General features: G+C 39.9%; 1 long non-coding RNA gene across 2 annotated transcripts; it reads left to right on the forward strand.

The window, feature by feature from the left end:
* Positions 1–10,492: 10,492 nt before the first annotated feature.
* Positions 10,493–11,620, forward strand: LOC127010756 (uncharacterized). 2 transcript variants are annotated; one of them, XR_007763526.1, is made up of 3 exons: positions 10,493–10,664; positions 11,186–11,279; positions 11,372–11,620. It is a non-coding gene; the product is annotated as an uncharacterized LOC127010756 (long non-coding RNA). The 2 variants fall into 2 exon arrangements; XR_007763525.1 differs by having other exon boundaries at positions 11,186–11,620.
* Positions 11,621–11,827: the final 207 nt, after the last annotated feature.

An 11,827-nucleotide genomic window follows, 5' to 3' on the forward strand; every position in this document is an offset into this window, starting at 1 on the left:
CCCACCCACCCCTGCCTACTGCATCAGCAGTCAAGTTATAGCAGCGCTATTTATATTTCTCATAGCCAGAGGCGTGCGCGCTGACTCGACGTTCGTCGCTGGACGCTCGCCGTTCGCCGTTCGGCGTTCGCCAATCGGCAATACCGCCGTCGGCGGGGCGGTCACGTGTCGCGGAATGTGAGGCACCAGCGGCTAGTGCAACGCTCCCCAACAGCCGGCCTGCAATGGCTCACATGTTGGCGACTTGAGTCGGCTACGCAAGCCAAATGGAAATTAACGTGTTCTCCACTTATTGCGTTTGTCCCTAGCATTCCCCACTGGCTACAGTGGTCCCTCGATAATCAGCGACATTAGAAAAATAATTTTTGCATTAGAAAAGTACCTATTTGTATATTTTATGTAAGAAATTAAGGCAACATTTAAAATATAAAATTGGAAAATCAAAACTGCCATAAAATAATAAACAAATTATATAAACTTATAACATAAAAAAAAATTGTATTTAAATGACGTATTGTTAGGAACAATTTGTAATATTACGTATATTGTGTGATGTGTTCAAAATTGATTTCATTAATTTGTTACTCACAATAAATTTTCAAAAAATTGTTTTTGGAAAAGCAAAATACGAGTAATATCAAAATTATGATTTACGAATAAAATTACTCCGTATTACACAATATAAAACAAGGAAATTTGTTGTTCGAAAAGATTTTTTTTAACTTGTTTTTGAAAAATAAAAAATTACTACGTATGCGTAATATTACGTATACGTAACGCGCATAACTCATGCCTTATAAATCATAAATAAAAAAATCTAAAGGGGTTTGATCTGAAGACTCTTTTAAATGCTAGTCCAGTTCACCCTACCCATGCTGCACTGTATCGAGATTGGTGGCAATAACAATATTTTTTCTTTCCATAACACCCCCCCTAGAACATATGAGCGGCCTGCGGGGAGACGTAATCCCGATAGAAAAAAATGCAAATCTTCGCAAGTATTTCGTTTGCACATTGCATTGATTGCAATTCGCCAAGGTTTTTGTTGTTACTTGGCAACGTGCTCGCTGCAACCGTGCCGCTGCTGTAATTGTAGTGGTTATTGTCACAGCGATTCTTACGGCTGAGGTTACCCTTTAAATGGAAGGGGGTGGGACTGGTCGGTACCCTATTAACATAGGGGAATCGGAATTAAGTGGCTTGAGATTAAATAATTTATTTTAGGTTTCTTTTGCCCTTAAAATACATTAAACATAATATTCTAAGAGTAAACCTAAGCAAGGGTATTGGCAAGTCCGACTGCCTTTATTGACTATTATTTGTAATCTTGGTATAGGTCATTAAGGAAAATAAATTTCTAGGAACTTCTAGCACTTGAGTTGGGAGATAAACTGCCTTGTAACAGACGATGAAAGTCCACCTTGTTAAATCAATTCAGTACAATAAATTATCTATGGCCATTACAACTACTCATTTCGAGTAATACTCGCACTTAATTAAGTCCTAATACTTATATAATTTGAGTCGTGTTATATAACTCGCTTCTTGAAAACTTGCCTGCTAAAATAAGGTACATGTAGTTCGAGTATACCCTGTAAATCAAAGGTATGGGTTCACATTCTTATATAATAAATACGAATGTGTGTATGATGAAATCTGCATTTAAATAATATGTTTTTAATTTATTCCTGAATATTGACTTACATTCCGATTCGTTCTTTGTTCCGCTCTGGTATCAAATCGCGTTGATTATGTAATCATTGCAATGTGATTTCGCTTGCTCACTCGATGCTTTCTGTTTGATTACAGAGTGTACGTTTATATGTACCTGTGAAGTGCAAAAGTTAATTTGGTTTCAGGGACCTGCTAAGTACGAATTGATAAATATATTTAGCAAAAGGCTTCAAGACGAAACACAAATAGATTTTTTTTATTTGTGCGCCTTTTCTCAGGTGGATTAGCTAGGGATTATATGCAAAAATTGGCTTCCACAGGTTACTTAGGAATTATGAAATGGTAAAGGATATACTGTTACCAAAATAATAACCCAAATACAGTTTTTTAAATATATCTTTTAACAGAAATATATTCAAGCAGTATTTTAGGGAACAACACATAGAAAAAGTTGTATAAAATTGAGTTTCTTTTTTAATCTTTTAAAGTTTAAGATAGATATTATCATAAAGAACAGTTTCTAAAATTCTTCTCAATACATTTTGCCTCATATCAATCCAAAAGATACAATTTTTAAACTGTTCTCAATACATTTTGCCTCATATCATGCCTAAAGATACAATTATTAAACTGTTCTCAATACATTTTGCCTCGTATCAACCCTAAAGATACAATTTTTAAACTGTTCTCAATATATTTTCTTATTATATCATAGAAAACCCTACAGATCCTTTACGCAACGGTGGTAACTTCTCGAGCTTGTGCTGCCAAGAATCCCATCCAGCTTTGGGATAAATTTTCCATGACGCCGTGGCCAACTTGACCTCGAAAAGCGCGTCAACGGATTTCTCGGACACTCGCCGCTTTTCCCGCCCGCAGTGGATGGGCTTGCGCCTCCGTTGGCTCCTCTTTCGCCTGCTCCGTCGGTGTGCTACTGCTGCGAAGGCTGTGCAACGTGAGTAAACAGGCCACATGATGATTACCACAGCCACGTTGTGGACGTCACCGGGCGAGAGCCCGCCAATCAGGTCGAGTACCCCCCTTTGGCACACTCACCCACCCAGGTAAGCCCCATTTTCCCAAGTGTTACGCTGGCAACATGCAACCTGTTTGAAGCAGCGCTGCTGGGAAAACGTGAGCGGCAAACGTGACAGCGGGTTCGAAGCGATTTCTCGCTGGCCTACTGAGCGCTTCGGGGGGCTGGCGGGGGGCCCTGGGTTGGCCGGGGCGGTGGGCGGTGGGTTTGCTGCTTACACCATTCGAACGATAAACACTGCACGGCAGCAGGCACGTTGCCTCGGGCAAAAGGGTGGGCTGAGGGGGTGGTGGTGGGCGGTGTTCGAGCACTCGAAAGTCACATTACCGCTGCGCCTATTACATGACACACAAACGCCAGACGACGGGGAGCAACAATTGTTTGGACTTAGCCGTGGCAATCAATCGGACACCTGTAAGCGGCAACGTGATGAAAAGCGTGCCCGTGCCCGCCAAATGTCATTAGCCGGGGTGGCGGGCGGCGAGGGTCAAGGGTTCGGGATCGGGTTGGGGCCAAGCCACGCTTAATTGAGCGGGAAATAATCAACGGCTTTTCCCCCAGCTAAAAATCACTTGGAATATTCCTTATAATAGCAGTTTAGCCGGTTTTATGCAGAAGCTATTGTAGTTCATATTAAAAATTAAAAATCGGGGGAAAAGGAACCACATTTAAGATCAAGATCTTGCTTTTGTATTTATTTCACTAATGTAAAAACGTAGCACAGTCAAAGTTATTTAAGGAAATTTAGGAATATTATATAAACGATGTGGCTTCTTATTAATTTACAGATAGAGATTATCATAAAGAACAGTTTCTAAAATTCTTCTCAATACATTTTGCCTCATATCAACCCTACAAATGGGAATTGCCAGATTAGTAAATTTAGTTTCATAAATAAATTCAAATATAATTTTGATATTCTTATTTTTATTTTTTCACTATTTCTGATGCAAACTTGAAACCCCTAGCATCGCTTAGATTTTAGACAATTCAGCTTACATAAATGAAAACTATACTGATTTGGGAGATTAAAAATGTCAAAATATTTCTTTGTGAATGCAAATGAACTCCCCTTTTTGGACATTACCAAATAAACCGCCGCCAGATGGCGCCTGCACTTTGGGGCAGCGTTCATTTCTAGATTCACTGCGGGGGCAGTAGCTGCGTCAAAATCGAATCGCCGGCGACGCTGGCCGCGTAATGAGTGCAAATGTGAATGAACTGCCCGCAGACGCACACGCAGCTCTATTGCCCGCTCGCTCGCACTCAGGCGCTCTTCCTCTTTGGCCGAAAATCTCGGAAGCAGCAACAACAACAACAGAGGCCCCCACAATGGGGCAGAGGCAACAGAAACACTGGCCACAAACAGTGTGCGTATGTTGTTGGCCTCGTCTGGCGGAGCTTAAAACTTTCACACCGCGCCACATCGAAACGTCTCGCACACACAAGCGAAAGAAAGGCCCCAGAGACCAGGTCCCCCGATTTTCGGCCGCCCTCCTCCCCCAATCCCACCTTGGGTAATCCCCAGTCCATCAAAAAACTTTTGATATCACTCCGTTCTAAGCGGCAAACGAAACCGAAATTTTGTACACACGAAAAGTATCCCAATAACGGTAGCCCATTTATTATGCAGAACCCCCATTCGGAGCTTTCTTTCGGAACCCCAAAGAAACTGTTAAGCCTGAAGATACTATTGGTATAATGCAGAATTCTTCAAGTTAAACGATTGCTATATATCGAATATAGTTTCTTTTTCAATAAAACATCATGTTCTAAAGTTGTAAGCATATCTTATAAGTATAGGCAATGGTTATCTGTAGATTTACCTCAAAGAATCCCTTAAAATTTATTATTTAAAAACTATAAAAATGGTTAGATATCTTAAGAACTTATAAATAATACATTAAAGATATTTCAAGATATGTCTTCTTCACCTTTTAATGCTTTCAAATGTATTTCCCAATGTTCTTGTTGTTGAGAAATTTTCTATATTAAACAATTTTCCCGTGAATTTCTATAGCGTCTTATATTTTGAAGGCCAAAAGTAAGAACAATGAACTTTCTTTGAAATTATAAAAAATAAAAAGTAATCCGAGTGTAACTCTGGTCAAGCTGACTGCCAGCTCACATCATAAACGATTAGCAAATACTCTGTTATGAAGTCAAGTTAGTTTAGCCCATTTTGAATGATTCACAGATTACTTTATGATTTGATATAACAAATTTGTTTGATTTTAGGGTCTATTGCGTTTCACCTAATGACACATTGAGGAACACATACATGCGGACGTTCCTAGCCGCATTTATGACTCTTATCAGAACGGGCGAGAAATCCATTTGGCTTTGTGTTTTCATCGCTGGCCCCAAGACAACGCACTTGAGAAATCACTTAACATAAGCGGTAATAGCCAGCAAACAACAAGTCGGAAAGAAAGAAAGCCAACGCAGAGTGGGAGCCAAAGAGAAGCTGATAAGGCGCGTATGTGTGGTACACATGCGGTCAAAATAATATGAGCACTGGCATAATACAATCTACCAAAAAGAATTCATTTCACAAAAAAAGTATTTGTTTACAGAGGAATGAATTTGAGGGTTGAGTTTGGTAAATATACTTTTTCTGTTCCCCTAGAATAAAAAAAAACATAAGTTGTATTTGATTTTTTTACTTAAAACTATATAAACACGGGATTGCTTTGAAATATTCGTTTAATTTATCTGTAAAAAAAATTACAGAGGTAGATATTTCTGTGTCAGCCTAGAATTAAAAGAAACATACATAAATAAACGAAAAATTAATATTATTATATAGAAAAAATATTGGTCCTTGGGTGGGCTTCGAACCCGGGCCCTTGAGCTCTTTTTCGAAATAAAACCATTTTTGTGACCTCTTCTGTATCCGGTTCGTGTGTGTGTGCACCTCACAGAGGCAACAAAGTTGTGAAGAAATTTGGGTCTTGCTCTAGTTTTCACAACCAAAGTTCAATGATCGATTGCAAAGCCAAAAAGCAACTTGTGAGTGCGAGAGAGTGAGTCCGAGCCCCCCAAAAAGAGACGGCGCTAGAGCGAGAGGCATGGAGATCGGCTGGGCAGAGGGAGATGGGGCGACACTCTCTTGTTTTGCGCTGTATTTTGCAGAACTCACGCGTCACATGTAGAAACGTCCGCGGACGCTTTCTGCTTTCTTTTTATAGTGCAACTTTTGCGTTGTTGTTAAGTATCCGAAAGAAATTCGTCATATAATAAAATTTTATAATTTTTGTTATACTCGTGCGGCCGATTGTGTGTGTGCATTCAACTTGATTTCATTTATGAGTTTGTTTTCATCATTTACTCTGAGTGTGCCGTTGATAAACAATTTCTGGCTGTATTATTTTTATTATTTTCTTCGTTTTGGTCAACGAAATTAGAATAATGAAAGCAAACACACGTACACACACCGAATTTCGGGGCCCAAGAATGGAAAGTCAATGCACGGAGTCGGCAGCGCTGCAGCTGAGCCAACAGCAACTGTGTGGCTTTCTTTTTTTCGTAATGAAATTATTAGAATTTCACATAATGCCATTTGTTGTTGGGGGCCCCGTCAGAGTCTTTCTGATTGGGGAAAAAGCCCGTCGAGCTTAGCCTTTGTCAACCTGTCGAACGCCATGCGGGTTATAGAAACTTAACCGTTTTTATTTTTCTCCAGCAATTAGTGCATTACGGAGAAATGCGGAGAATCTTCTGGCACAGGTCTGCCATGAAAGTTAATCGTGGGCGAGAAAGTCAAGCTTCACCGGAGGCGAGGTATTTTGGGATCAAAGACTTTTGATGATCACTGGCCAAATGTGTGTCGAAAAATATCTTTAGGGTAGTGTTATACTGCGTCAGATTATATCTTGGGATTTGGTAACTTCAAGGTTTAATAAAGAAAGTTGATGTTGAGAGTTGTTTAATCTATGGTTCTAGGAATGACCCATAGAATGACACATAGAACTCCTAAGAACTTTAAAACCTACTCTTTAAGATTCAGAGATCATTATCTCTTAGTATCTCCACAGTTGCTAACTGTTCCTAAGTAGGCCCTCTTACCAAGCGTAAAAGCTAACCCAAAAAGCAGCGGGCCCCAAAAACAGCGGACTGGCAATTATGTAATGCCACCTACCCAAAATTTCCAGGCTGCGAAGAAACCGAAAAAGACAGTGAAAATGGAGGACAGAGCGCAGGCAGCAAGGAGGAGCTGGGGGCCCAGAAGAATGCCCCAAAGAACGCTAACTAAACAAGTTTTCGGAATTGGGTAAACGACATTATTAGAGGCACAAACGAGTGTGTTACAATATTAGGCCACAGTACCGTTAGGCCCACAGAAAACAGATTGAGAACTACCAAAAAAGTCGAGAAGCGAACCGAAGAACCCCGTATCTGCTGAAGAACCGTAAGAGCGAACAGCACTCGGAAGATTGTTCTCTTTCTGGCCCCCATGGTCTTATGTAATCAATTACAAGAGGAGCGATAACGAAGAAAGCACGGAGCGCGGAGTTCTTACTTTCTCCGAAGAAGTGGGCCATCGGCGGGCAGCGACGCCGGCCGCGGCAGCGCGATTAACCAACCGAATGGAAAAGAAGGGAACCAAGACTGTCATGTAATTATGAAACTTTCACGCCAGACCCACAAAGACAGGGGCACACGCACCACCACTACGGAGACAGAAGTGCTGTTCTCGCTGCAACTTCTTTTGGGGCCGCTGCACTGGAAGAAATTATGATTCTTCAGGGAATTGATATTGTCAGATACCTGCCATTTATTTATCTTTTTCGTTTACTAAAGCTATTATTATTTGCTTTCTGGACTCCTAAAAGTGATTATTGATATTTTTTGTTTGGTAAAACATCTAAAATTAAAGAAACAATGCTATAAAAAACTCAAAACTTAATAAAAAATTATTAATAAATTCATGCCAAACTGAGAGATCTCCCACTAAACACTTAAGAACTGGTTCTAAACTGATCTTATTAGTATTCGCCTTTGGAACTTCCTTTAATATCCGGTGACAGACCCAAATATATGGTTATTTTTTACCGTGTGATTTTTCGTTCACTTCCAGTTTAGAATTGGGTCAAATAACGGATTTGTTAGTCGCTCTCTCGCTGCGACTCTCTTTGTTTCGGGGCTGGGGCAAGAACGGCACAAGAACGTAACAAGCTGCGTCATCGCTTACTCCACTGCCCCTTCTACCTCCCCCTGACACTCCCCCTCCCAGCACCGCCCCCTCCTCACTCGAACTTCACTCGCAGCACACAAACCGAATTTCAAATTGAGAGCACCGCAAACCGGTTACAACACGAATCTCTCTTGGGAGAGAGAAAGCCACCGTTGGGGAAGGAAATCCGCTCAGGTGATCGTTCCAGTCTCTCAGTTGCCCCGCTCACCTAGTGGCCAGGTTCGCTTCGAACATGCTGCACCGTTCTACATTTCTTTAGCTACAGATGGGTGAAAACTTCAGAGGTGCACTCAGAGAAGAATCTGAGCAGAAAAGATTTAATTTTGATTCTTTGGGAAGGAAAGCGATAATGCGTTATTTGTTGCTATAATTTACAAACTCAGAAGAAAAATATTTATCTAATATTTAATATAAGGAAGCACCCAATATTTTATATTATCATAAAAAAGATTAAAGAGTTTTTGGGATCAAACATTTCACTTAGAATTTAACCAAACGATGCTTCCTTTAATTTATTTATTATTGTACAAACGTTTTTTTATATAGATCTTTAATAAATATAATCTAATAAAAAAATTTAACATTATTTATATATTAAATTACTAAAATTCGTGTAAATGACATGGCTGGTAAGTACTATAAAATTATAATACATTTCGAAGTTAATAGTTATTTTTTAAAATTTTGGTAAGTGTAGCTCGCGTTGGCTAGCTGCTTCTTAGCCCGGCCTGAACACCGGTTTAGAACGTTCACTCACGAACCGCCGCCGCGGCCCATTAAAGACGCACGAACGAGCGCAGCGCCAAGCGAGCCACATAAAAATCTTTTACTATTTTATTTTTATTGTTCAAGAAGAGAAAGTGTTACGCCAATTGATTGTTTAATTAATTTTCTTTCCGCCGCTTCTTCTTGCCAGCTGGCGAGCTTCTTCTTCTGCCAGAAGAAGCAACCGCGCATTGTGGGCCCATGTTCATGTTCAAGTCCATGTCCAGAGCAATGTCAATGACCATGGGCCAAGGCAAATGCCAGCGGAAAGTATCGACAGGGGAAAATCCCACTATCCGAAGCGAAGAAAGATATACCCTTTGGAAAGTACGAGTTTCATTTATAAATTTGTCCTATTAGAATTTGTAGAAAAGTAAAGAGTTGAATAATGTTTAAGCAGTATATAAGAACGGCTTAGATAACTATGGTAAATAAGAGCTTGTATTAAGGTCTAATACCTTCATATTAGTTCAATCTAAGCTTTGGGAGGTTTAATTTAAATGAATTAACATTGAAAAATCATTGTTATTAATGTATTATTATAAAAATTAGTGTTAAAAATGTAACTTTTTGTATCTCAGCTTTGGTTCTAATCTAAAATGTATACCTTGTTAAATTGCAATCTATGGAATAGGTCATGTTAAAATTTTAGTTTATTTCGCATACCCCTCACAGAGTATTTCTAAAATCCACAACAAATACGAGGGGCCATCGCCAGAGTAAAAGTTTCGCACAATGCGCTTCATTTGTTGGCCATTTGACGACTTCTTCTGCTGCTGCTGCTTTCGCAAACGAAGACTTTCTGGCCGCTCTGCGATCATTCTTTGGCCAAAAGCATTTGCAATTGTGACGGCTTTGTCTAGTTTGGCCAATGTGTCAACTGTACCGGCAGCGGTGTCGAACCCAATGAATTATGCATTCGGGCGAGTACAACTTTCCAAATTGCTTCCCTCTTTGCCTGTAGTTGTGGTTGTTGTCGCTAGTACCGCCGCAGTTACCACTGTATTTTTGCTTTTTGTTGCTGCCACTGTTGTTGCCAAATAGAAAACTCTAACCGCTTATTTGCACTTAGACTTTCGCGCGATCTTCAATTAAGATAAATGCCCGGCCTGCCCTGGTTGCAAATTGCCGGAAAACTACGTTGTCAGAAATCCGTTTGAGAACTATGTTTATTGGTAATAACGCCTTTTAAACAACTCTGACTTAATAGATATTTTTTAAGTGATGATGTCAGTACGTAGAATTTATTTTAAGTGTGCAAGGGTGCAGCTTGGTTTGGCTAGAAAGTGGTATTTAAACAAAGAAATGTATTACCAAACTGTTTGTGCTTTACCAGATTTTTGCTTCACTTAAAAAATACTGCCATGGCTTTGCATCTCTCAAGGAAACCACTTTATGACATCTTTTAAATAACCTTTTATGATATCTTGCGAAATCCGTATGGTATACATGAACAAAGCTTGCGGAAGACGTCTTGATCCTGTGAGAAGCCCAAAAGAGCTTCACTAATAAAGCCAATTAAACACAGCAAATCACCCCTGCGTATACGTAATCTGTGTTATGACAAAGTAAATAAAGCATACGCCCCATGGGTTATATAAAAAGCGCCACTGTAAATTACAATTATATAATGCACCGCGATAAAACCCACACAAAGAAGCAGCCAGAACGGACAAAGAAGAGCGCGCGCGTTCTGCCAACAAAGAGAAGATCGCAAGAATCGAGGGGCCCACAAGGAAGAAAGGGAATGCAGGGGCGACGTTGAAGACCCAACCCAATATAAGACGTCGCAAGTCCCAATCCCGATGCCGTGCCAGCGGATGTTGCGATTATTACGAAATAAACGAAGAACCAGAGTGAATAAGAATGAAAACGAAATGACAGCGGCCGAGAGGGAGACATTGTACGTGTACATTCTTACGGAGAGGATCGTCGCAGATACACCGACACAGATACAGATACAGATGCAGCGACACATCCAGCAGGCAGATCGTTCGTATTATCCCTTTTATAGCAGAAAATCAGAAAATGCCAACGGCGCACAGCCCGGCGCAAGAAATTCTTAAGAAATGCTAAATTTAGAGCGCCAACAGCAGCCCCCAAGCCCCCTCGAAGTAGGTTGATTGGTCATATCTCTCGGTTTTCTGTTTCTGTTCTTTATTATTTTCTTTATTTTTTCAGACCCGGTAGGTATATTCCATGCGCCCTCTCACAGTCAAGTTAAGCAATTTGCGCAGTTGCAGACAGGAACATAAAAAACCCAGTCTCTGACGAAAGAAACTTGAACTTTGAGTGCAGCAGCGGTTGAACTTTTATCGCAATCCTAACGCCCCAGAGTATCTTATCGTTTTCTCTTTGTCTCTTCGCCTACATTTCATCATGGGGTGCTCAAAATTCAGCGGTTATGCAAAAGTTCTTCCGAGAATATTTACTCATTCGCTTAATTGGCCATTTTTTGCTGACTAATGGGAAATGCATGTGATGTCATTCCGCTAAAAAGATCTTTTTTCCAGGTGCCGGAAAAGTGGGGATATGGGGAAATCGGGAATGAGGAAAGCGGAAATCGTCTTTATGGCGACTTCATTGCCGAAGATTACAAATCGTTGGGTGAGTTCACATGAGTCTCGTTGGCCAATTGGTATAAATAAAGCAATGGGTTCCCATAGATTTTCTTTTATAACATTTATGATTTTCCATAGGTATATACTTCCGTTAGCTTAATCACCACCCGTATTTAATAAAGAATTTAAAGTTTAATTATGCAATTGTAATTGTGCGATAATTATTTAGAATGTTCGCTCAAAAACCTGAATTCTGTTTACGTAACTTAGTATGACGTAAGTCACGCTTGCTAATTAGCAAGGTTAATATGTATACAGTATTAAAATAAAATGTTTTTACTTTCGAAACAGCGTACAGCTGGATTGCTAATTAAAACTTTAAACCTATTTATATTGGATGAATGTATTTCGATGCGAACTAATTTAAGAGCATGAAATAATAATGATACATATTATATGACTACAAATCCGAAAGGATAGTTGTCACATCACAAGTACAGGTTCCTTACTTAAGCCTCTTTACCATAAATAACCATCAGAAAGAGAGGGTAGATACGAGAAAAAGAGATGCAAAATGGGGGCAATGGAGGGCCA

Source organism: Drosophila biarmipes, chromosome 2L (assembly GCF_025231255.1).
Source record: "Drosophila biarmipes strain raj3 chromosome 2L, RU_DBia_V1.1, whole genome shotgun sequence".
NCBI classification, from domain to species: domain Eukaryota; kingdom Metazoa; phylum Arthropoda; class Insecta; order Diptera; family Drosophilidae; genus Drosophila; species Drosophila biarmipes.